This window comes from Alnus glutinosa, chromosome 11 (genome assembly GCF_958979055.1).
Source record: "Alnus glutinosa chromosome 11, dhAlnGlut1.1, whole genome shotgun sequence".
NCBI lineage: Eukaryota > Viridiplantae > Streptophyta > Magnoliopsida > Fagales > Betulaceae > Alnus > Alnus glutinosa.
In genome coordinates, this window is record NC_084896.1 from 26,669,547 (window position 1) to 26,695,091 (window position 25,545).

The 25,545-nt window shown below is 35.5% G+C and overlaps 1 pseudogene; it reads left to right on the forward strand.

Annotated features, from left to right (window-relative positions):
* The first annotated feature begins 8,269 nt into the window (after positions 1 to 8,269).
* LOC133881312 (UPF0481 protein At3g47200-like) lies at positions 8,270 to 9,603 on the forward strand (annotated as a pseudogene).
* Positions 9,604 to 25,545: the final 15,942 nt, after the last annotated feature.

The window sequence follows — 25,545 nt, forward strand, 5'->3', positions numbered from 1 at the left end:
TATTACATATAAAATATTCCTTAAATGAGTACTATATGGGCAATCAAACTTTATGAATAAACTTCCTATAAGTTATTCGGGTCCAATCTTTAATTTTATCCCCATGGATAATGTAACAAATGCGCACAAACTTTATTAATAATAACTTGATGTCTATAGACAAATTAGAAAGAACTAAGTACAAAATGAATCAATGAGTCCCATATGCTCCACATGACTTTTAAACAGCTTTACCGGTAAACCTTTAGTCATAGGATCCGCAATCATCAATTCAGTACTAATATGCTCAATGAGCACTTCATTTCTTTTGATGTTCTCTCTCACACGAAGATACTTGATGTCGATATGCTTACTTCTGCTTCCACTTTTATTATTCTTAGAAAAGAATATGGCAGCACGATTATCGCAGAAGATCTTGATTGGTCTCGCTATAGAATTGACAATTTTGAGACCACCAACAAAATTTCTTAACCATAGCGCCTGTGTAGTGGCTTCATAGCACGCAATAAATTCTGCTTCCATTGTAGATGTAGCAACTATAGTTTGCTTGTTACTTCTCCAAGATATAGCCCCTCCAGCCAAGAGAAAGATATACCCTGAAGTAGATTTTCTACTATCTACACATCCAGCAAAATCTGAATCTGAATACCCAACCACCTCCAAATGGTCAGTGTGTCTGAATGTCAAACCGTAGTCCTTTGTTCCTTGCAAATACCGCATGACTTTCTTTGCAGCTTTCCAATGTTCCATCCCTGGGTTGCTTTGATATCGACCCAACATTCCAACTGCCATCGCAATGTCAGGTCTAGTGCAAACTTGTGCATACAATAGACTGCCAATTGCAGATGCATACGGAATGTTCTTCATCTGCTCCTGTTCCAATGCATTTCGGGGACACTGATCATTACTGAATTTGTCTCCTTTAATGATAGGTGCTACAGAAGCCGAACAGTTCTTCATTCTGAATCTTTCCAAAACTTTTTCAATGTAGGCCTTTTGAGACAGTTTTAATATTTTCTGTTTTCTGTCTCTGTGAATCCCTATGCCAATGACATAAGAGGCTTCACCCAAATCCTTCATTTCAAAATTTTGAGAAAGAAACTGTTTGGTTTCATGCAGCAAACCTAAATCATTACTTGCAAGTAAAATATCATCTACATATAGGACTAAAAATATGACTTTACTCCCACTGACCTTAAGGTATATACATTGATCAACAAAGTTCTCAATAAAACCAAATGAGGTAATAACTTTGTGAAATTTAATATACCATTGACGGGAGGCTTGTTTTAGTCCATAAATAGATTTATTTAGTTTGCAAGCTTTCTGAGTGTTATCATCAAAACCTTCAGGTTGTTTCATGTAAACCTCTTCTTCAAGATCCCCATTCAAAAAGGCTGTTTTCACATCCATTTGATGTAGCTCTAGATCAAAATGAGCTACTAATGCCATGATTATCCTAAATGAATCCTTCTTGGATACTGGAGAGAAGGTTTCATGATAATCAATACCTTCCTTTTGTGTGAAACCCTTAGCCACAAGTCTAGCTTTATATCGTTCAACATTACCAGAAGCATCCCTTTTGGTTTTGTAAACCCATTTGCAGCCTATGGCTACAGCTTTCTCTGGTAAGTCAACAAGATCCCAGACTTGATTTTTAGCCATGGATTCCATTTCTTCCTTCATGGCATTTAACCATAATGTGGAGTGTTCCCCACTCATGGCTTGTGAAAATGAATTTGGATCATCTTTAGGCCCAACATCAAAATCGGACTCTTGGAGGTATACAATATAATCACTAGAGATTGCTGGTCTAATTATTCTAGAAGATCTTCTTAATCCTACCTCCTCCTCATTTTGAGGGGGTTGAGTAGGTTCAATATGAACTTGTTCCTCATGAGTTGACTGTTCTGAAATTGATTGTGGTTCAAGGCAATCTGTTTGGATTTCCTTAAACATAATCAAACGTCCTTTAGATAAGGGAGCATCAGTCAACTCTTGTGCTTCCTCTAATTCAATCCTTTGAGGATAAGCACTCCCACTATGTTCAAGATCTTCTAAGAATTTTGCATTCATAGACTCAACAATTCTAGTATTATTAGAAGGACAATAGAACCTAAATCCTTTGGAGTTGACTGCATAGCCGATAAAATGACCGCTGGTTGTCCTTGGGTCTAATTTCTTTATATTTGGATTATAAATCCTCACTTCAGCAGGACAACCCCATATGTGTAAGTGATTTAAACTTGGTTTCCATCCATTCCATAATTCAAAAGGTGTCTTAGGGACAGCCTTGGATGGTACCCGGTTTAATACATACACAGCAGTTTTTAAGGCTTCACTCCATAGAAATAAAGGTAACTCAGAATTACTGAGCATGCTCCTTACCATGTCCATAAGTGTGCGATTTCTTCTTTCTGCAACACCATTTTGTTGTGGTGTGCCAGGCATTGTGTATTGAGCAACAATGCCTTCTTCTTCAAGAAATTGCGCAAATGGACCTATCATTTGTCCCTTTTCTGTGTACCTTCCATAGTACTCTCCGCCTCTATCAGATCTCACGATCTTGATTTTCTTGTCCTTTTGTTTCTCTACTTCTTCCTTATAGGTCTTGAAAGCATTGAGTGCTTCAGCCTTATCATTTAGAAAGTAGAGATACATGTACCGTGTATGGTCATCAATAAAAGATATAAAATATCTTTGACCATTTAGGCAGGGAGTAGGAAAAGGTCCACAGATATCTGTATGTATGATTTCAAGAATCTCAGAACTCCTTCTGGCACCTTTAGTGGTCTTGTTGGTTTGCTTTCCCTTTATGCAATCCACACAAGTACCAAAATCAGTAAAATCAAGAGTTTTTAAGACTCCATCATTTACTAATCTTTTGATTCTCTCTATGGAGATATGTCCCAATCTCCTGTGCCATAACAAAGCGGAGTTTTCATTCACAAGGCTCCTCTTTATGCCAACACTAGAATGCAATGATAAATGATTGTTTTCAAAGTCGGGATCTAGATCAATTTTGAATAAACCATCAATTTTGGTTCCACCACCAATAAAATTTTCACCTTTAAAAATACTAAAGGTAGAGTTTATAAACCAAAAACTAAAACCAATAACATCAAGTTTAGAAACCGAAATTAAGTTTCTAGAGAAACATGGAATAAAAAATACATTTTCCAAATCTAAAATATAACCAGTTTTCAAAATTAATCTAAATGTCCCGACCGCTTCCACATGAGAAAACAACTTATTTCCGGAATAGACCCGTTGCTCATTGCTTGCCGGTTTCCTTGTGTTGAGAAAACCCTGCATTGTATTAACAATATGGATTGTAGAACCAGAATCAATCCACCATGTATTACAAGGAGCCTCAACAAAAAAAGATTCATGACATACTAGAGATATGATATTACCTTTCTTTTCAAGCCATCTTTTGTACTTTTGGCAATCCTTCTTCATATGCCCCCCTTTCTTGCAGAAGAAACAAGTATCCTTATTGTCATTTTTCTTGATTGACAACTTGTTATCTTTCTTGAGATGCGGAGTACTTTTGCCTCTTTTACTCTTTCCCTTATCATGAGTAGCCACAAAGTGAACACTCTGTGGTTTCTCCTGCTTTAGCCTTTCCTCCTCCTGAACACACATGGTCAGAAGTTCATTCACTGACCATTTATCCTTATGTGTGTTATAGGATATCTTAAAAGGAGAGTACTCAGTCGGGAGTGAGTTCAAGATAAAATGAACTAAGAAGGAATCAGAAATATCAACCTCTAGGAACTTCAGTTGAGCTGCCATGTCCCTCATTTCCATAATGTGCTCTCGCACACTTCTGGATCTGTCAAAGGTTTTGCTTGAGAGTTTCTTCATTAGGGTGCTTGCCAATGCCTTATCGGAACTTACAAATTGTTCCTCAACAGCCCGCATGAACTCTGTTGCCTTTTTGCATTCAGGGATAGAACCCCTAATGCCCTTAGTTACGTGAGACTTCATAAACATGAGACTTAGGCGATTAGATCGCTCCCACCTCTCATGCTTCGTAACTTCTAATGGCGTACTAGTATCCGTGAGGGCAGGTGGTTCGTCCTCACGGAGCGCCAAATCAAGTTCTAAGCACCCCAAATAGAAAAGTAAATTTTCTTTCCACTCAGAAAAATTGTTCCCATTAAGCATTGGAACAGTACTTTCTAGAATAGCAGTAGTAGAAATAGCTGCAATAATCAAGGAAAAATATTTTAATGCTATGAAACTTTATTTTAAATTAACCAATGCTAATTTAATAGTAAATAGTAAATTTCAACCTACCTGTGGGCAAAGGTTGCATCACGCATGAAATTTACCCTTTATTAATAAGACTAATAAATTTAAATATTAATAAATAAAATTCTCCGTACCTGTGGGCCTAAGAGAAATTTTATTTTTAACATTAAATTTATTATCTTATTCTAATTAAGTCATAAAAATAAAAACTTCCCTGTGGGGATTAGCAATTAAATTTATGAATTAATTACATAATCGATGTTAATTTTTCTATATGAAGTTCATGTGTATAACCTTGATGTAATTATTATTCTAAAATTGGGATGCTGTGGCCCTCCCAAAAATATTATAATAATTACTACTTCATTAACATCTGTTAACTGTATAGATGCTCACAAAAGTCCCAAGAATATAACAAACCAACACCTAAATGGGGTAAACAGTAATTTTCCAAGGTGCAACCAGGTGAGTTCCCAGGAAAGTGAGGGGGGTCACAACGGACACACTTAAATCCCAAGACTTTCCTTAGCCAGAACTTTTCTAGACATTGCATTCTTGGATATTACTGTAAACACTCCAGCATGTATGGTATTGTTAATTATTCTTAGGTCTATGCATCAAACCAATTATATTTAAACAATATAATTAAAAATTAATTCTATTCCTAAGTTCAAGTATTAAATAAGCAATAATTAAATAATATTGAATAATGGAAATATAAGACAAATAAAATTGCAATATAAAAATTAATAAAACTTATGACTCAATGGTCCTAGTAGTTTTAGACCCTTTAGAGAGCCCAAGATCTAACCCCACACCACATAAGCACAAATTTTTTTTTTTTTTAATCTGGATGGGTGGGCTATTAGAAATGGGCTAGTTTTTTTTTTTTTTTTTTTAAACTGCATTTTGGGCTGACCCATTCGGGTCAAACCATATCCAAACCACATTAAAAGTACCAGCCCGACCCGAATTCACTAAATGGATCAAAAAAAAACCCACCCGGATTACTAAACCCATTAACCCGACTCCTCTGCACCTCCTTCTTCTTCCTCAGATTTTCCTCTTTTTTTTTTTTTTTTAAAATCCGAACGCCGCCTATCGGCTTGCTGCCGCCTTATGCAGCAGCCACAGTGGGCTGCTGCTTGGCAGCAACGGCGACCCAGAGGGGTCACCGTTTGCCCAGGAAATAGGTGGCCCTTACGGGCCACTAGTTCCAGTGACGGAGAGGCCGGCCTTACAGGCCGATGCCTTCTGCATGCGGCGAAAACCCGCTCAGCCTTATGCGGGTTTTCGCCAGCGAATGGCTGCTGAGGATCGGCCGGTGACTGAGGAAGGGCTATGAATCCGAACAGTGGAGGCAGTGGGTTTCAGCCCGTTCGTGTTTTTTAAAAAAAAAAAAAAGAGGAAAATCTGAGGAAGAAGAAGGAGGTGCAGAGGAGTCGGGTTAATGGGTTTAGTAATCCGGGTGGGTTTTTTTTTTGATCCATTTAGTGAATTCGGGTCGGGCTGGTACTTTTAATGTGGTTTGGATATGGTTTGACCCGAATGGGTCAGCCCAAAATGCAGTTTTTGCCATTATGAAATTTGCTGCAAAAACTGTAAATATGAATTAAAAATTTTCATGATTTTTCATGCTTTACAATGCAATTATCCAGACAAAACAGTGTGGGTTTCTGTGCACAATATGGTAGTTTTATTGCTTTACAGTGTTCACGCTTTTCTTAAGCATTTTTAGGCACATATGTAAAACAGTAAAACAATATAAATAATAAACAATAAACAGAGATAATTTTATGCACAGAAAATTTACATAATCTAAAACTAGAAGCTGAACAAATTGACATAGAGGCTAGCTCTGATACCACATGTAAGCATAATATATAAAATAAAATGCTATAAAATAAATAAGCAGTGGAATTATAAATACCTCCAGCCATATTTTGTTCAAGCTTGATGAAGAACGAAAAACGAAGAAGTTTTCTACAACACCAAAATCTGTAAAAACAAAATTCAGAGAGTTCTTCTGGCCTATGCCTATGAGTGTGTCAATAGATGGATACACAGGGCTCTATATATAGGTAGGCTAGGGACCCTCATCATCAATAGATAGCTGATTATTCTCCTCCCATCAAGGAGAATAAATCAGAAAATTTAATATAAAAACCGTTATTTTCATGAACCATAATGTGGAATATAAAAACCGTTTAAATCATATTGAATACATTTATTATAATTACCGTTACAGTAATTAAAAGCCGTAACCGTTACATCAAATTAAATATGACATAAGGGACATTTATGTAATTTCTTACACAACCATCCTCGGTTGGAAGCATAAAATCCTAGAATAAAGGCAGAGAGGCAAAGCATAAAGAAAGGTCTGCCATTAAAAAAAAAAAAAAAAAAAAAAAAAAAATGATTCTTGATCTGATAGGCGAGCTCATATAGATTGGCTCCTCTTTATTTTCTATATTTATTTTATATTTATTTTGTTTTGCCTCGAAAACTGAATTAAGCTTAAAGCCTTAGTTCTACTTTTTCCGAAGCCTTGTTCTATCGGGTGAAGAGTGAAGACAAGGAGAGCTCTTCCAAAGACAAGTAAGTAATTGTTAAATTATTAATTAAGTGATTAACTTTATTTTTTGTTATTAACTTAAGTTTTTGAAATAAGTAGTGATTTAACATGATATCAGAACTAAAGGTCTTGAATTCGAACTTGAACTTTGACTTTGTCATTTACTCCATTTTAATTAAATATTTCACGTGTTGAGCATCACTTATGAAAATGTTGATTGAGTACACGTGAAGGAATGTGCTAAAATATTGATTAAGCGATTAAGTTTACCTCTTCTTATCAATTTAAGCTTTTAGAATAAGTGATGATTTAATAATAATGACATACTTTTACTTACGTTCAAACATTTATATATATATATATATATATATAGTCTGTCATTTTTTAGCGTTTTATTTATTTATTTTACATTCAAGGCACCACACTGCCACAGGGTGCCAAAAGGGGATATGGTCCCAAAAGCTCCTATATTACGTAAGTAATTTATGAAAATTTATGGTAGCCTATCAATAAATTCATTTAGATGTATGAACCATAAAAGAATTTGTTCAATTCGGCCCTTCATCAAAATTTCTGTTTCTTTTCTTTTTTAATTTTTTAATTATCCTAATTTACTTGATGTCCCTATCAATAGGAAAATCAATCATCGATATAAAATAACTATTTGAAGCAGCTATGCACTTGGAACTGTACGTTACACAAAACAGGATGGGATAGTGTGGCTCATGAGTAGAAATGGTCATGTTTGGACTTTGGAATACATGCAGATTCAGAGTTTTATTCAACGAATAAATAAGAATGATCATTTCCGGTTTAACTTCTTGTATTTCTGATAATATATACTCATCATTCAGTATTAAATGTACCCTTAAAATGTTTTCTACTTATTTTTCTCAACTTCTAATTAATAGTTATAGAATATGTAGTGCTTGTTCATGACTCCTCCTTTGTCCATAATTAAACTGTTCGAGCATGGCTCCTTTTTACTTGTACCTTTATCGATCTTGCTATGCATAAGAATTTCTATTTTTTGCTTTTTCTTCCACTAGCATCAGTTGACATTTCAGCTATCGCATCAAATCCTAATTTAGTTCTGAATATTTTGTGAATATCAAGGATTTAATATATACTTACAACTTAGAAAAGAAAAGGGTCCACACGAGATTTTGCAGCATCGTGGGAACTATCTTCTAATATATGTTTTTAGAGAAATAATTATTGTACAACACTTAACACAACTCTTGACAACTTCAACAACTTTTTTTTCAAACTAACCATTGGGTATGTTTTCTTACATATCCAATTGTTGATTTTAAAAAAAACTGTTGGAGTTGTAGAGAAGTTGTAAATATATCATATCTCATATTTTTAATGTTCGTCACCCTTGTCTTTGTCATTAATTAGGAAATTTAAGAAAGGCAACTTACTAAAATGGAACAATATTCAACAAGTGCAGAAATTCAAGCAGCAACAAATGATTTGATAATAAATGTGAATGAAAATTCTGAAAGTCAAATGGAAGATCAAGACAGAGTGTTGGCAAATAACATCACACAAATGCTAGAAAGCTTGGAGCCTCCCTTATCACTTGAATGTTGTATTTATAGGGTTCCAAGTGATCTTTGCAAAGTGAATGAAAAATCTTACACTCCTAAGGTTATATCAATAGGGCATTTTCATCATGGCGATAAAAGATTGGAAAACATGGAAAAGCTTAAAGTGAAATATTTCAAGAGATTTGTGCAAAAGGCTGCGCTTAACGTGGAAAATTTAGTAAGCATTATAAGGGATAGGGAAGCAGTTGTTCGTCCTTGTTATGCAGAGACTATCCAACTTAGCAGTGACAATTGTGTGAAAATGATCTTGGGGGATGCGAGCTTCATCACTGTGTTTTTTTTTACACGCAAGCCTAAAGAATGGACGGGTACGTGTGAGGACGACTTAACACCGCGGTTGATTGCTACAGTAAGAAAGGACATCCGGTTGCTTGAAAATCAACTTCCTTTCTTTGTTATTGAGGAATTATACAACTTTGTATTTGCATCTCACTCAAACTTACCTTCCTTTGCTGAGCATGCCATCAGATTCTTTGCACGATCCAACAGTGAAAAAATATCCCTCGATCCCAATTTGAAAATAAGGCACTTTGTTGATTTGTTAAGAACATCTTTTTTGCCTCAATCAATATCACAAAGACTACCGCAAAGAAACCATGGCATAAAAGTTACACACTTGTACGGTGCGAGCCAGTTGGACGAGGCAGGAGTGAAGTTTAAGGTGGGCCCAAGCAATTGTTTGACTTAAAATTCACAAATGGGGTCCTAGAAATACCAAGATTAAAATTACACAATAATACAGAGTCTCTTTTTCGAAACCTCATGGCCTTGGAGCAATTGCACTATCCCTTTGATGGTTATTTTACCGATTATATTGGCGTATTGGATTTCCTTATCAACACTCTCAAAGATGTAGATTTACTTGTACGAAAGAGGATCCTGGTTAACGGTTTAGGCGACAGCAATGCAGTGACAACTTTAGTTAACAATCTTTGGAGACAAATTTTTATTTCAGAAGCGAACTCCTATTATTTTGATCTCTGTAATGATTTGAATAACTTCTATGAGGATCCTTGGCATAGTTGGAAGGTTGCCTTGAGACGTGATTATTTTAGCACTCCTTGGATAACTGCTTCTACCGTAGTTGCTATTATTTTGTTGGTGCTCACTTTTACACAAACTGTATGCTCTATCATCCCATTGTGGTAGATCTAAAGTTTGAGTGATTTTAATGGAATTGGATTGCATTGCGATAACATTGTATTCTTCGCTTATTTTATTGTTTTAGGAGCTTGAGGTTTGTGGAATTGCGGTCTACAATTTGGAAAATTTAAATTTGCAATATTCTTTATACTCTTTGAAATCATATTTTTAAATTATACACTATGATATATTTTATTGGAGTTCATTTGCACAGCTGTATCTTTTATGTTCCTTAGTCGGTAGTTTTAGTTTCTGTTTTGTATAGCAGACATGGATAGCACGTGTCTTTTACTTAGTTAGCCAGCTAGTCTGTTTTATTATACACGTGATTGTTGATTGTATATAAGGATTCTTCTCCTATGTAATTCGATTGATTGATTCAATAGAAGAACAGAAAATCTTCTACAATTCTTGTTCCACACGTCTCTGCTTTCTCTGTTCTTTTCTCTACAGCTTTGCACTTTTGCAAAGTTTGTTATGGTATCAAAGCATTTCACGGTTCCGTGAAAGTTCTTCTTCAATTCATCAATGGCTGTTTCATCTTCTTCATCTTCGTTGAATGATATTTCCTCAAGCCCGTTCTTCTTAAGCAATGGCGATAGTCCAGGAGCATTGCTGGTTTCTCAGCCTCTAATTGGCGATAATTACAACACATGGAGTAGGTCCATGATCGTATCCCTAACTGCGAAGAACAAGCTGGCTTTCATTGATGGTTCTCTGCCCAAACCGTCTCATTCTGATGATCCTACGTTTCATGCGTGGACTCGGTGCAATAACATGATCATTGCCTGGGTTCTGAATTCCATTTCAAAGGAGATCGCTTCAAGTGTGATTTATATCACTACCTGTGCAGAAATGTGGCAGGACTTAAAGGATCGGTTTTCTCAAGGTAATGGTCCTCGAATCTTTCAACTCCAGAAAATACTCACGACATTATCTCAAGAAAACTCATCTGTTAGTGAGTATTTTACAAAGATTAAGAGTATATGGGATGAACTTGACAACTATGATCCAATTCTTTCATGTACTTGTGGAGGAATGCGATCTGTTCATGAGAAACACAATCGGGATCATGTTTTTCAATTTCTGATGGGTCTTGATGACTCTTTTGCAAATATTCGAGGACAGATTCTGTTGAATGATCCTCTTCCCCCAATTAATAAGGTTTTCTCTTTGATAATTCAAGAGGAACGTCAAAAGGAAATCTCGGTTAATCCTTTGGTTCATGAGACTGCTGCACTCATGACTAAAACCAATGCTGCTCCATTGCACAAACCTGGGAAATGGACAAATCACAAGGAAAAGCCTATTTGCTCTCACTGTGGAATCCCTGGCCACACGATTGACAAATGTTATAGGGTGCATGGATTTCCACCTGGATTCAAGTTCACAAAGAATCAGCCTTCGGTTCATTCAGTGAGTCAGAGGCAAGGTGCTGAACTCACCACAATTGCACCCCCACAGTTACCTATCACACTTGAACAATGCCAGCAGTTGATGGCCTTTATTCAGCATCAATCTGCTGCTCCTTTGGCTGCTACTCATTCCGTAGGGCATATCACTCCTCATACTAATCCAAACATTGCAGGCTCTTCATCCACATTTGGTATTTTCAATTTCAATTCTCAATGTTCTGTTTTTGCTTCTCAAGTTTCACCTAATTTTCTTTTTCACTCATTCAAAAAGCCTCCCTGGATTGTTGATACGAGGGCAACCGACCACATGGTCTGTTCTATATCTTTCTTTACTAGCATCACTACCATCATTTCTACTAATGTTCAACTTCCCAATGGTGCTATAGCCACTGTCACACACATAGGAACTGTTAAAATTTCAGATAGCCTTATACTAACTGAAGTTTTATGTTTTCCTTCTTTCAACTTCAATTTGATCTCTGCCAGCAAGCTCATTAAGCACCTTTGTTGTTGTCTAATTTTTCTCTATAATCACTATTTCATACAGAGTTTGAACCCTTGGAAAACGATTGGGCTAGGTAAGGAGCACAATGGACTTTATTACTTGTTGCAGACATCTTTTCCAAGTTCTAATTCTGCTGATTCCAGCTCTCAGGTCCTTTTTACTTCAATCAAAGATTCTTCATCTCCTGCTGATATCTGGCATTACAGATTAGGGCATCCTTCACCATCTAGAATAAGTTTGATCCATGATCTTGTTCCTTCAATTCCCTATGATTCTAATAATGTTTGTACAATTTGTCCTCTTGCAAAGCAACATAGATTGCCTTTTCCGCATAGCATTTCTGTTTCTTGTTCCCCTTTTGATTTGATACACTGTGACATTTGGGGACCCTTTTCCACTACTTCAATAAATGGTTCCAATTTTTTCCTTACTATTGTTGATGATTATAGTAGATTTACTTGCGTTCATTTGATGCACCATAAATCACAAACTCAATCCCTTCTTCAACATTTCTTTCATCTAGTTTCTACTCAATTTCAGCTTAAAATAAAATGCTTAAGATCCAACAATGGAGCTGAATTGCAAATGCCTGATTTTTTTGCTAAACAAGGTACTATCCACCAATTAAGTTGTGTTGAAACTCCTCAACAAAACTCCATTGTTGAGAGGAAACATCAACACCTTTTAAATGTGGCTAGATCTTTGCGGCTACAAGCTCATTTGCCTCTTGAATTCTGGGGAGATTGCATTCTCACTGCCACTCACCTTATTAACCGTATTCCAACTCCTAATCTCTTCAACAAATCACCACATGAACTCTTGTTTTCTACACCTCCTCTCTATTCTCATCTCAAAGTATTCGGTTGTTTAGCTTATGCATCCTCTTTGTGTAGAGCTCGAAACAAATTTGATCCTCGAGCCATTCCATGTGTCTTTATTGGTTATCCCTATGCCATTAAAGGTTACAAATTGTATAATCTTCACACCAAATCTGTGTTCATATCTAGACATGTTATCTTTCATGAGCATCTATTTCCTTTTGCTGTTAACCTTTCCAATCCCAATTCTGATGGTTGTTTTCCCTTACCTTCTCCTTCTTGTTTAGATCATACCAATGATACCTTTTTTGTACCACCTGCTCCTTCTACTCCCAACTCCACTAATATTCCTGTTGACATTTCTTCCTCTTCTCTTGATTCTATTCCCATTCCTAGTCCTTCTTCCTCTTCTCATCCTCCTTCAACCTCTGTTGAGTCCAGCCCTTCCTTCTCTTCTTCTCCTTTAGCATCTGTTGATCCTAATCCTATTGTTTCTTGAAAATCCACAAGGACCCGTCGACCACCTGAATACCTGCAGCAGTATCACTGTCAATTGGCTTCTTCTCCACTCAAATCCGATTCTAAGGCTTCAACTTCTACTGATTCAGGTATTCTTGTCCCTCTCTCTTCTTCAGTTTCTTATGATCAGCTCTCTTTTCCTTATAAAAACTTTTGTCTATCCATCTCATCTGATGTTGAGCCTCAGTTTTACCATCAAGCAGTCCAACATGCTCACTGGCGATATGCCATGGCTCATGAAATTACAGCCCTCGAACAGAATCACACATGGGTTGTTACTACTTTACTTGCTGGCAAACATCCCATTGGCTGCAAATGGGTGTATAAAATCAAATATAAGGCTGATGGCAGTATTGAAAGATACAAGGCCCGTTTGGTTGCGAAGGGGTATACTCAAAGTGAAGGCCTAGACTATCATGAAACTTTTTCCCCTGTAGCCAAGATGACTACTGTCCGGACTCTATTGGCTATGGCAGCTGCTAAGCATTGGTTTTTACATCAACTTGATGTAAACAATGCCTTTCTTCATGGTGATTTAGATGAAGAAGTCTACATGGAATTATCTCCCGGGTTTAGGACTAAGGGGGAGTCTCAAGTTTGTAGATTAACCAAGTCTTTGTATGGCTTGAAACAACCATCACAACAGTGGTTTTCTAAGTTCTCCAATTTCTTGGTTGATCTCGGTTTCATGCAGTCTAAAGCCGACAACTCATTGTTCACTCGGATTCAAGGCTCTTCTTTTATTGCCTTGTTAGTCTATGGTGATGATATTGCTATTGCAAGCAATGATAATGTTGCTGTGAAATCTCTCATTGTCACTTTAAATGACAGATTTCGTCTCAAGGACGTTGGTGCTTTGAAATATTTTTTAGGCCTTGAGATTGCTCGTTCTACTAAGGGTATATATGTCTCACAACGCAAATACTCCTTGGAAATCTTACAAGAATCTGGTTTGCTAGCCTCTAAACCAGTTTCTTTTCCCATGGAACAGAATTTGAAGCTCTCTAGAGATGTTGGTTCTCTCATTTCCGATCCTACTTCTTATAGGCGACTCATTGGCCGTCTTCTTTACTTGACCATTACTCGCCCTGATCTGGCTTACTCCGTTCAAACTCTTAGCCAGTTCATGGATAAGGCTCGGCAACCTCATCTTGATGCTGCTTATCGGGTGTTAAGATATGTTAAAGCTGCACCTGGACAAGGCCTCTTTTTCTCTGCAGAATCTGATTTTAAGCTGAAGGCCTTTTGTGATGCTGATTGGGTAGGTTGTTCGGACACTAGGCGATCTATTACTGGGTTTTGTGTTTTTCTTGGGTCTTCATTGATTTCCTGGAAATCTAAGAAACAACAAACCATATCTCGCTCTTCTGCAGAATCAGAGTATAGGTCTATGGCCTCTACTGGATGTGAATTACTTTGGCTTTTCACTTTGCTTCATGATCTTCAGCTCCCTCATCCTTCTGCTGCTACACTATTTTGTGACAGTCAGGCTGCATTACACATTGCAGCCAATCCTGTTTTTCATGAAAGAACAAAGCACATCGAATTGGATTGTCATTTTATCGGTGAGAAGATTCAACTTGGTCTCATCAAGACTTTACATGTTCCTTCTCAACACTAACTTGCAGACATCTTTACTAAAGCCCTTGGCAGTGCACTTTTCCATCGTCTTTTGTCCAAGATGTCTGTCCTGGATATCCATCATCCATCTTGAGGGGGAGTATTGGAGTTCAGTTGCACAGCTGTATCTTTTATGTTCCTTAGTCGGCAGTTTTAGTTTCTGTTTTGTATAGCAGACATGGATAGCACGTGTCTTTTACTTAGTTAGCCAGCTAGTCTGTTTTATTATACACGTGATTGTTGATTGTATATAAGGATTATTTTCCTATGTAATTCGATTGATTGATTCAATAGAAGAACATAAAATCTTCTACAATTCTTGTTCCACACGTCTCTGCTTTCTCTGTTCTTTTCTCTACAGCTTTGCACTTCTGCAAAGTTTGTTATATTTTCAATCCACTATTATACCAATTGCACATGCAACAAATATGTAGTTCTATGTACCAAAGGGGAAAAAAGGTCGGTCGGTCTGACTCTTTTCATTCATCCACTAGTAGCACCACAAGCTTGAATTTTATGAATAATCTTTTTTGTGTCACACTCTCTTTCTATGTATTATTTTATTGGTTTAACCGTTTATACCTTCCTCTATTGCTCTCATGTTTGAAATGATTTTTGTGCTTCTCATTAAAATTAAGGTTCATTTGTTCTGGCGTAAATCATATTTTACAGTGTTTGGTGCGATTGAATAGGAATAGCTATTTCATTTCACCTTCTTCTATTTTCAGTAAGAAAAATGCAATATGTACAAAATCTTTTACCAAGATGATGTACGTAGAGATTATTCATTGGTACTCGTAGCATTTATTTTTATTAATTTTTTTGATCATCTTTAATGTATCCATCTCTTGGTAAAAAATTTGATACTCCTAACATTTCTCTTCCAGTAATAGTTATTCATTTTCCTAATGGCATAGTTATTTTGCGAATCAAACGAGGCTTTAGTAATAAACTGTTGTTTGGTTTACTAAAGAAAAAATAATGATTCAAAAGGATTTTTTTTAAAAAAAAAAAAAAAAATGGAAGGGGATTATTTATTTATTTATTTTTTATGCCTCAGTAACATGTCACAATTTAAATAGACAATATTTTTTTACCCTGTTTGATTCAAGAAATGGCTTGACTTCGCTTACTTTGAGAATTTACGATTTTTAAAAAAATTGCAGTGAATCGAAATCAGTCGTGGAGACCAAAAAATTTGATTCCATGCACACAGCATTGAGATGGCTTATAGTTTTCACTAAACAAACCTTAAACGGAAACCTTAATGACATCAAAAGTTGCACCAAATTAAATACTTAAGATGTGTAATAATTGTCCCCAAGGGGTAGCTCAATCGGTTGGGGATCACGCCTTATGAAGCGAATGTCACTAGTTCGAATCCCCTCTCCTCCCTCTTGTATGGACATGTCACCAAAAAAAAAAAAAAAACAAAAACAAAAAAGAAGAAGAAGAAGAGCAATAATTTGTGAGGATCATAAGCTATTATCCACAGCATGATCTATTGATCTATATAAACATTATAAAAATGGTTAAGAAGTGGTGCGTGTCAGCTGTTGTTCTTCACGAGGAAATTTAGTTAAATGTTGCCATTTTGCTTTCAGTTTGTTCCTCTGCTTCTGTAATTAGAGTTAGGATATCAATCGATTGATAATTTTTATATAATTTGTGAATCCAACACGAGTTTAGTAGATTATAGTTGAAGAGTTTGACCCATGATTGACTTATATACTCTTATACCTATGCTTTAACACGACCATAATCCAACACGGGATGTAAAGACTTACAGTTTTTTACACGATCCACGAACTCAACACGAAATTAGCAGGTTAGGAGCCTAACCTGTTTAATTAAATGAGCCAGGTTTGGGTTGACCTATATAACTTTATACCCATGCTTCAATATGACTTAAATTCGATAAGCGAACGCAAATTGTCACCTTAATTAGGCCATCGTATGTGGTGTGCCCGTTTAGTAACTTCCAAAGCCCACTGTACCCATCAAGGCCCACATATGCCCAAGAAGGGCCAGACGTCATACAAATTTTGAAAATGATTAATTTATTGTGTATCATGCCAGACCACATAATAAAAAGCTGAAGGTCATGGAATGTTTTTGAGTGGGCTTATAAAATGATAAGAGTGGAGGTGATTGGGGATGGAGTTGATGGTCTAAAGTGTTAATGTACATGATCGATCAAGATGATGCAGACAGAGCACAAGTCAATCCAGACAAAGCTACTGATGTGGTAGAAGATAAGAAGGAAGCTAGTGGCTCACGATGGTTCATCTCAACATCAACAATCTGATGATACAAGCTTATCAGATGAAGTAGAAGATCAAGATGAAGTCCACATTAATTCAAACAGAGTTGCTGCAGAGTCATGGAGATTACAGTTTAAGATAAACATTGTGTTGAATTGCTCTACTTTGATTTGTAATTTTTAATTTTAGATTGCTGTAGTTTACACAACACGTGTAAAAGGGATATATGTAAACACAACGATTTTATAGGCTAAAAAAAGTGCAGCTTTAACTAAATCACAGAAAATGTATTGCTTGAATACTAAGGTGTTACTGGTGTGGGCCGTGAGCTACGTTGTAGCTCAGTCATTGGGAGCCATCAGTGGTGTTAGGCTAGTCAAGGCCTTTAATAAGGCCTACTACATTAGGTATGGAGGTGGTGCGCAACATGCTCGTTGAAGGGGAACAGGGATCCTATGAAATGGGTTCTAGAATCAAAATTTAAAGTTGTTACATCTAATAGTGTACATAATTTTACATTATTTAAAGAATTTTTAAAGACGTGTTAACATTGACGTTATATACACTAATGAATACATCACAGGCGTCGGATTGAGCCAATAAATAACAAAATAAAATGACAAAGAAAAAGAAAAAGAGGAAAATTAGTTTATCCAAGTGGGAGAGGCATTATTCCAAACGGCGAGTAATTCTAGATGTCATACCAATGTCCCTCTTGTGTTCCTCTAAAAATGAGGTGGCTTTAAAATCATTATTGGGCTTGTAATTGATCAAACAAATTTGATCAAATAGTAATTTTAAAATGCACATCATTTTTAGAGAGACACAAGAGAGACATAAATATGACATCTAGAATTACTCATAAACACCAAACAATGTGTCATAATCCACTCCATTTGACAAATCCCATAGTAGCATACATCCTATTCATATAGCATAGGATGTCAACATTCCCATAGTAGCATACATTCTTGATTCATTCTACCATGAACACAAGCCATTGGATAATGAAATTAATGGCATTATTGATCTTTCTTAGCATCTTTTTGGTGGACTTCAAAATAAAGCTTATAAGATGAAGAAAAGAAATAATTGTGTTTTTCCAAATTATTACTCTTTAATTTGGAGACTGATTGCGAATCATTCATTGCTTTCTTGTCTCCTCCTGTTGGTGTGTTATTTCTCTCTTTTACTTCCCTTTTATCTTTGTAATCAACGACTTTTCTCTTGAAAGTTTTGAGAGGCTCTTTTCAGATGTATATTTCAATTTGAAAGTTTTGAGATATGTTAATTGCAAGAAGAAAAAATAACTCCAGATCGAATTTCTGGAAAAAAAAAAAAAGAAAAAAAAAAGAAAAAAAAGAAAAGAAAAGAAACATGTTGAGCTTAGTATGGTTGTGTGTATAAAAAGTAATTTGTTTAAATTGATAGAAAAGTGAGTTTAAAATGGTTTGATCATTGATATATATACAAATAGAGGGTTCAATTCTACATCTAATGTGACTCTAAATAAATTTTAATTATATGTTGCTGATTTTCAACTCATTTCATTTTTATATTTTTGAGCTCATGTTTGGAACTCAAATTTTTTCCAACCCAATCCAACTTGATTTGGTTACCCAACTCAAACATTTTTTTTTTTTTTTTTAAAAAAAAAAATTTGCAGAGAGACCGGTAGTGCATGAGGAAGAAAATCTTGCTATGCTTGGCGTTGAGCGACGCTATGTGGCGGTGGAGAGGTTTGCGGCAAGGCCCTTGAGCATAGTGGTTGCTGCGGTTGGGAGGACTGAGTTGGTGGATGAGGAGGACTCGAAGTTGATTCGTGAAGGCCGAGAACCAGTGAGGGTTCTTGAACGAGAAACAGTGCTTATTGTCGGAGACACAAAACTCTGAGAGAGCAAACATTTGATGGATTCTATCGTCGACGACGAAGACGATGGATGCACCGGTGGTGCCGAAGTCATTTCACTGCGAGTGAAGCAAGCTAGAGTTGGTTAACTCTTGTGTAATTTTCCCATTTTAGAGGGAGTCTTTGGGGTTTGAGTATTATCTATGTGAAGCAATGCGTTGGAGGTTGCCTTAGATAAAAAAAAAAAATAAAAAAGTTTGAAATAAAAAATAAAAAATCATACACCCAAACAAACCCTTACTCATTTATATTTTTGTATTATGATTCATTTAATTTTTATTTTTTGATTGAATCTCACGTTGTCTTTATTCATTTCTTGGGAATGGGCTTCCAAGAGAGAGAGACCTTGCTCAGCTCAAAGCCACATTTATAGAAAATTATTTTATAGCATATTTACAGGCTTTTGTTGCATTACACATGTAAAGATCCAGGGGTATTCACTAGCTAGCGTAGGGCATTATATCATGACCCTCTGTCCCATTGGTCTTCCCATAACAAGTGGCCAGCCAGCAAGTCATGATCTCATCATTCTCATAATCTGACTTACTATATAAACTTCGTGCAGCTACTAACTGCTATTCACGAGGTTATTTCAATTATTAAATATGATTATTAATCATTATTCATATATATAAGGTAACGAGCATTTTGGACTTATGTTTTCTTTTGACCTCTATTAAAACATATTTTAAAAGATTTTAAAAATACTTTAGACCTGTTTTGGTGTTTTGGGGCTTTTTATTTTTTATTTTTTTAAAAAAAATAAAATTAAAATCCAGTGCTTTAAATGAAATCTATATCTTGATCTCATATAACAACTTAAAAATAACAAAGAAAATACAAACACTTCATGATGGGTTCATCCAAAAAAATACAAACATACAAATTATAAATGACAATTGTTCCAATGTAAATCCAACAAAATTATAAATCCAAAAACATAAAGTTGTGATGGCAATGAACTTATCAGAACTCCGCAGTTAAGTGTGTTTCTGCAAGAGTAGTACCGAGATGGGTGACCTCCTGGAAAGTTTGGTTTGAGAGAGCCAAAAGCGGATAATATTGTGTTGTTGGAAGCGGGTAGTTACAATAAGTCCATAATTTCAGTAAAACTAGAAAATCGAGGACTACTTGTACACCTCCATCTATGCACCAAGGGATTTGAACATAACAGACCTAGCTCTACAACCAAAATCTCGTAATCTTCAATGCTTCTTGCGTTTCGCCCACTCTAAATGCACCACATTAAGCACAGAAGAGCCATCCTCTAAACTTTTAAAATGTTACAACTTTTCAGTTGACCTCTCCAGCTAGACAATAACTCTATTGCCCTTCTAGGCATGACTTAATCTATACCAAAAAGATGAAAAAGCGAAATCCATAATAGTCTCATCACTTCACAATGAAGAAAATATGATCTGTGGTGAGGTTCCTCTTTCTTAGGTTATCTAAGGTTAAGGTATTTCAAAGTGTCGTTGGCTACATAAAGAATGCCACTCTCGAATGTACGATGATCATTCGGTACATTTTTATATGTTCAGGGTCGGGTCAGAAGTGTTAGATGGGTACAGAATTTGTTAGATAGCCTAATTCCATCACTCATACCTAGCTGCATCAAGGGAAAAGCTACTTTGCATAATTTGTCCCATTTAAAAGATTTGTGTAACTTGTGCGTCAGAATGTAATCTTATCACATGCTTAGATGAATCAGAAAACTAGAATGTTTATTTAAGAGAAATACTATTTAGTAGATTATTACACAACTGTCATATAACTGAGATGCCGTGTCAGTGAAAATCAGTCCTTTTTATAAGTCTTTGCTAATCCAAACGGCAGATTTTTATTATCATATTATCCGAGTCATATGGCAGTTGTATAATAATTTACTAAATATCACTTCTTTTTATTTAATCATATAACTAGAGCATCCAACATATATAGAAGCACTCCTATCGCTGCATAGACTCTGTGTAACGTCCCCCCAACCGGCTAGGGTTAGGGTCGTCCTTATACAAACTCAGAGATGCAAAAATCTTAAAGTCTGCCAAAGCACTCAACTAGGATGCATGATTTCTAAAGCGAACAGAAATGGTTAAATTCATAAACTTCATTACAAGCGGAAACGATTATCAAAATAACAGTTAAGTCTGACAACATAGACAAAAGCCTGGAGGGCATAAGTTCGTGCTAATGCACTTGAGACAAAAAAAAAAAAAAAAAAAAAGGGTGAGCGAGTCTAAATTCCCAATTCCCGGCTGCCTAGGTCTCACTGCTCAAAACTTGAAAACAAAACAAAATAAGGGTGAGCGAGAAATGCTCAGTAAAGTAGTCATCAACCATAAACTGTTGAGTTAAATTCATTTTCTTTAAAACCTCAAAACAATTTATTTCCTATCGCAGTTCAAGGCACAATTTAATACGTATCACTATTTACACAAGATAACCTTCTTATTAAAATCATTTCTTAAAACATTGAATCTCTTAAAACCCTTGAAAACTTCTTGTGTCATATCGTTAATTAATTGCGATTCAATTCTCAATAAAACTAAGGTAAGGCCAATTCTTTTATATGGAATATATAATTTATACTAATATACTTAAAACTGATTTCTCATAATAGGACTCATGTACACTATTACGCCCTGTGTACTTAGGGATGCACGGTTTTTGCTGTGACCATGGCAGATAACTGTGGCCGCAGGCCTGCCCCGTCAGCAAATTAATCAAAGTGCACTTAGCATGACCTAGAGACGGATTATTGCCTTCTCAACGTTTTTTCAGCTGGTGTGCTTCCATCTCAAGCAACGATACTGAGCTTAATCCTTTGCGAATCCCTATGAATATCTTTAGGGCCAAAATAATAGTCTCCTCCATACACGTGCCTCTTTCATAAAAAGTTTCATTCTCATAATTTATTCTTATTTCCTTTACTTTTCTTGTAGTACATCTTGAGGCCACGTGTGAGAGGGTTTTTACTCTTCTCTTTTCATTTCTACCAAAAGTAGTGACTTCCCATCTCGGGGTAAAATAAGAAATTTTTTTATAATTGGAAAATCCTTTAGAACTGAGGTTTTTCTTAAAATCGTTACTTTCAAAATATCATTCCCACTAAATAACTTTCACATCAAAACTAATTTAAGACAATCCTTAATGCAAACAATATAAATTGAAATACAGGACGAGAACAATTAATTGCAAATATACTAATAAAGGGATAATTAAAGTAAAATGACTAAAAACAATTTGAGAAGAGGTAGAGGGTCCCTTACATCTCTAAACGTAGCTACTGAAACTTTCTGGCTGCTAGCTAATCACCTGAGTACAAGTTCGAACAATCCATTAGCATAAGCTCGCCACTAGACAACATACTCGCATATCTACAGCTTAGTTTGCTAACATATTGAGAATGGTTTCCAAGATATATGTATAACGGCATTAACAAAATAATATTCAAACCATTAAATAGGTAACAACACACACACACACACACACACACACACACACACACATATATATTATTAGAGTCGTGAAATTCGAAGAAATTTGGTGAGGTTAGTCAAATAAGAAAATAGGCTACAGAGAAGAAAGGAACAAAAGTAAAAGAAATAAAAGCCAATAGTTTCCTACATACTATGGTTACGCAAGAGGAAAGAAGTAAAAATCTAATAAATGCTAGGTGTCAAATACTTACTGTACAACAAGGTGAAAAAAGGAAGAGATTAAATAAACACAAGAAGAAATGATGGGTCTCACAAGCCACGGCTAAAGGTAAAAGAAGAGGAAAGGAACAAAACTAATGTTTTAGGAAATGGAAGCTGAACGGTCACAGCAAGAGAAAAATTTGGCAAGAACCAAAAGCAACAAAACTAAAGTAGTCTTGGTTCAGACAAAAGAAAGGAGAAAAATTAATGCATTATGGGTCTTAAGTACCTCATGGAAGAAGAGATAATAAAGAAATTATAATATGGAAAGCAAAAGTAAAGGTGCATGAAAGGTGGGTCTTTCTCGTACAGCAAGGAGAGAAGAAAAAAAAAAAACAAGCAACAAAAAGACTAAGGGATGGGTCCCATGTGTAATATATTATTCCTTTTTGGTTGTGGCCTTTATATCACATTTACGGTATTTACTATGTTTATTATTTTTTCAATAAACATATACGGCATTATGGATATTTCCATTAATTTAGATTACCGTAAATATGGAATCGGTATTATGGTTATTTCTATTAATTTAGATTACCGTAAATATGGAATCGGTTAATTGATTTTAAAATCAATTAACGATATTGTTTCCTTGATGGAAGGAAACAAATACGGTGTTTACCATTTTGAGGGTCCCTAACCTAGCCTATAAATAGAGTGCCTGTGTACACCATCAGTACAGCCATCAAGCAATAGGCATAGGTTAGAAGATCCCTCAAATAATCTTTCTTGTTCTTCAGATGGATCGTGGAGACGCTTGAGCAAACATGGCTAGAGGTAAGCCTAAATCCTGTTTATTCGTTTTCCGCTGCGCATGTTAGATTAAATAATATGTTGATTATTTCTAACATGTGGTATCAGAGCCAGCCTCTGTGCTATTTTGCTCAGCATATAATTTTATTATGCGTTATCAATATTGAATCAAATATTTTTTATTGGTTATCAATATTGAATCAAGTATATTCTATTTGGTATTGTTCACTTCTGTTTGTCAATATTGTTTGAGCAATATTTCGTCTTTTGTGACATGATAGAAACGCATTAGCGATTATTTTGTGAATATTTGTTGTTCACGTACTGTTTGTGAAAACCCATAAATTTGATATAACTATTTTTTGTTTTATCACTATTCTGTGTATTGTGATATACTGCCTAATTTTGAGTTGTTGTAATCTTGATATGGGTATTTTCATAAAGGGGTGGCGGCTAGGGTTCCATTTTTAGGGTTTTCAACCCATCTGGAACATTACGGGTCGGGTTGGTTGGTGACTGGGTAGGGTTTCGACCCATTAAAGTTTTTGAGTTTGATATATTTTCGGGTAGGGTTTTTTAAAACCCATGCAGTTTTGGGCCATTTAAGTGGGCTGACCTAGTTTGGGCCAGCACTATACATAGACCCAGAGGCCTGACCCGATTAAGTGGGTTGACCTAATTGCCAAATACAGTAGCCCAATTGGAGTCTTGTGACCCAAAAGCCCAACCCAATATAGTAGCCCAATACAGATACCCAACCCAAATTAAGTGGGTTAACCCAATTGGGTCAGCCCAATACAGCAACCCTTTTCAGTAACCCATCAAGTTCTTTTTAAAAGGGGAATTTAGGCCTTATGGTGTTTAGAACTTGGGTTCACCAGGTGTAAAGAGCCTTGGCCACTTACTAAACCATTAGGCCATGTGTTTTATTATGTCCTCATATTAAAGTTTTATTCCCTTTATTATTTACAGTACTATGTATTAAAATTATTGTTTATTTAATACATGAATTGAGGAATATATATTTTAAATTTATATTGTTTAAATATAAATTGTTTGATGCCTAGACCTAAGAATAATTAACAATACCATATATACTGGTGTGTTTACAGTAATATCTAAGAATGCAATGTCGGGGAAAGTTCTGGCAAGGAAAGTCTTGGGATTTAAGTGTGTCCGGTGTGACCCCCCTCACTTTCCTGGGAGCTCATCTGCTTGCACCTTGGAAAATACTGTTTACCCCATTTAAGTATTGGTTTGTTATATTCCTAAGGCCATTAAGGGGGCATCTATAAAGTTGTTAGATGTTAATGAAGTAGCAATTATCATGATAATTTTGGGAGAGCCACAGCATCCCAATTTTGAATGACAATTGCATCAAGATTACACACACGTAATTATCATAATAATTATGGGAGAGTCAAAGCATCCCATTTTTGTATGATAATTACATCAGGATCACACGCATGAACCTCATAAAGATTTATTAGATGTTCATGAATTACAGCGTGATTATTATGATTTTGGGAGAGCCAAAGCATCCTAATTTTGTAATAATTGCATAAGGATCGTACACATGAACTTCATATAGAAAAATTAACATCGTATTGTAATTAACTCATAAATTTAATTACCTATCCCCAAAGGGAAGTTTTTATTTTTATGACTTAATTAGAATGAGATAACAAATTTAGTATTAAAAGTAAAATTTCTTTCGGTTGCCCAAAGGTACGAAGAATTTTATTTATTAATATTTAAATTTATTAGTCTTATCAATAAAGAGTAAATTTCATGCGTGATGCAACCTTTGCCCAAAGGTAGGTTGAAATTTACTATTTAAATTGGCATTGGCTAATTTAAAATAAAGTTACTTCATAGCATTAAAGTATTTATTTTAATTTTGGGTTATTGCAGCTATTCCTGTTACTCTACCTTTTGGTGGTTTTATATTCCAATACATTATGATAATATTTTTCTAACTGGAAAAATGATTGATATGCTTTTTCATTTGGGGTGTTAAAAATTTTGGTGCTCCGTGTGGACAAACCACCTACTCCCGCGGAATTAAGTACGCCACGTGAGATTATTAAGCATGAACGGTGGGAGTGATTTAATCATTTAAGTTAGATGTTCATGAAATCTCATGTCACTAAAGTTATCAGGGATTTATTCCTGAATGTTTTAGAGCCAAAGTTTTATAAAAGGTTGTTTATGAACATTTAGTAAGTTCAAACAAAACTTGGTCAGCACCCTAATAGAAAAAGCTTTAAAGACAAACCTTTTACAGTTTCTGAAGTGTTTATAATCCCATTATGGGAATGAAGGATATTATAGATTAGCTTAAGTCCCTAAAGATTGAGATTTTTGAGTCATTGTTGGTCTATTTCATTTTTGAATTCTCTCTTCTAAGTGTAGAATTTTATCTTGTAACACACATAAGGATA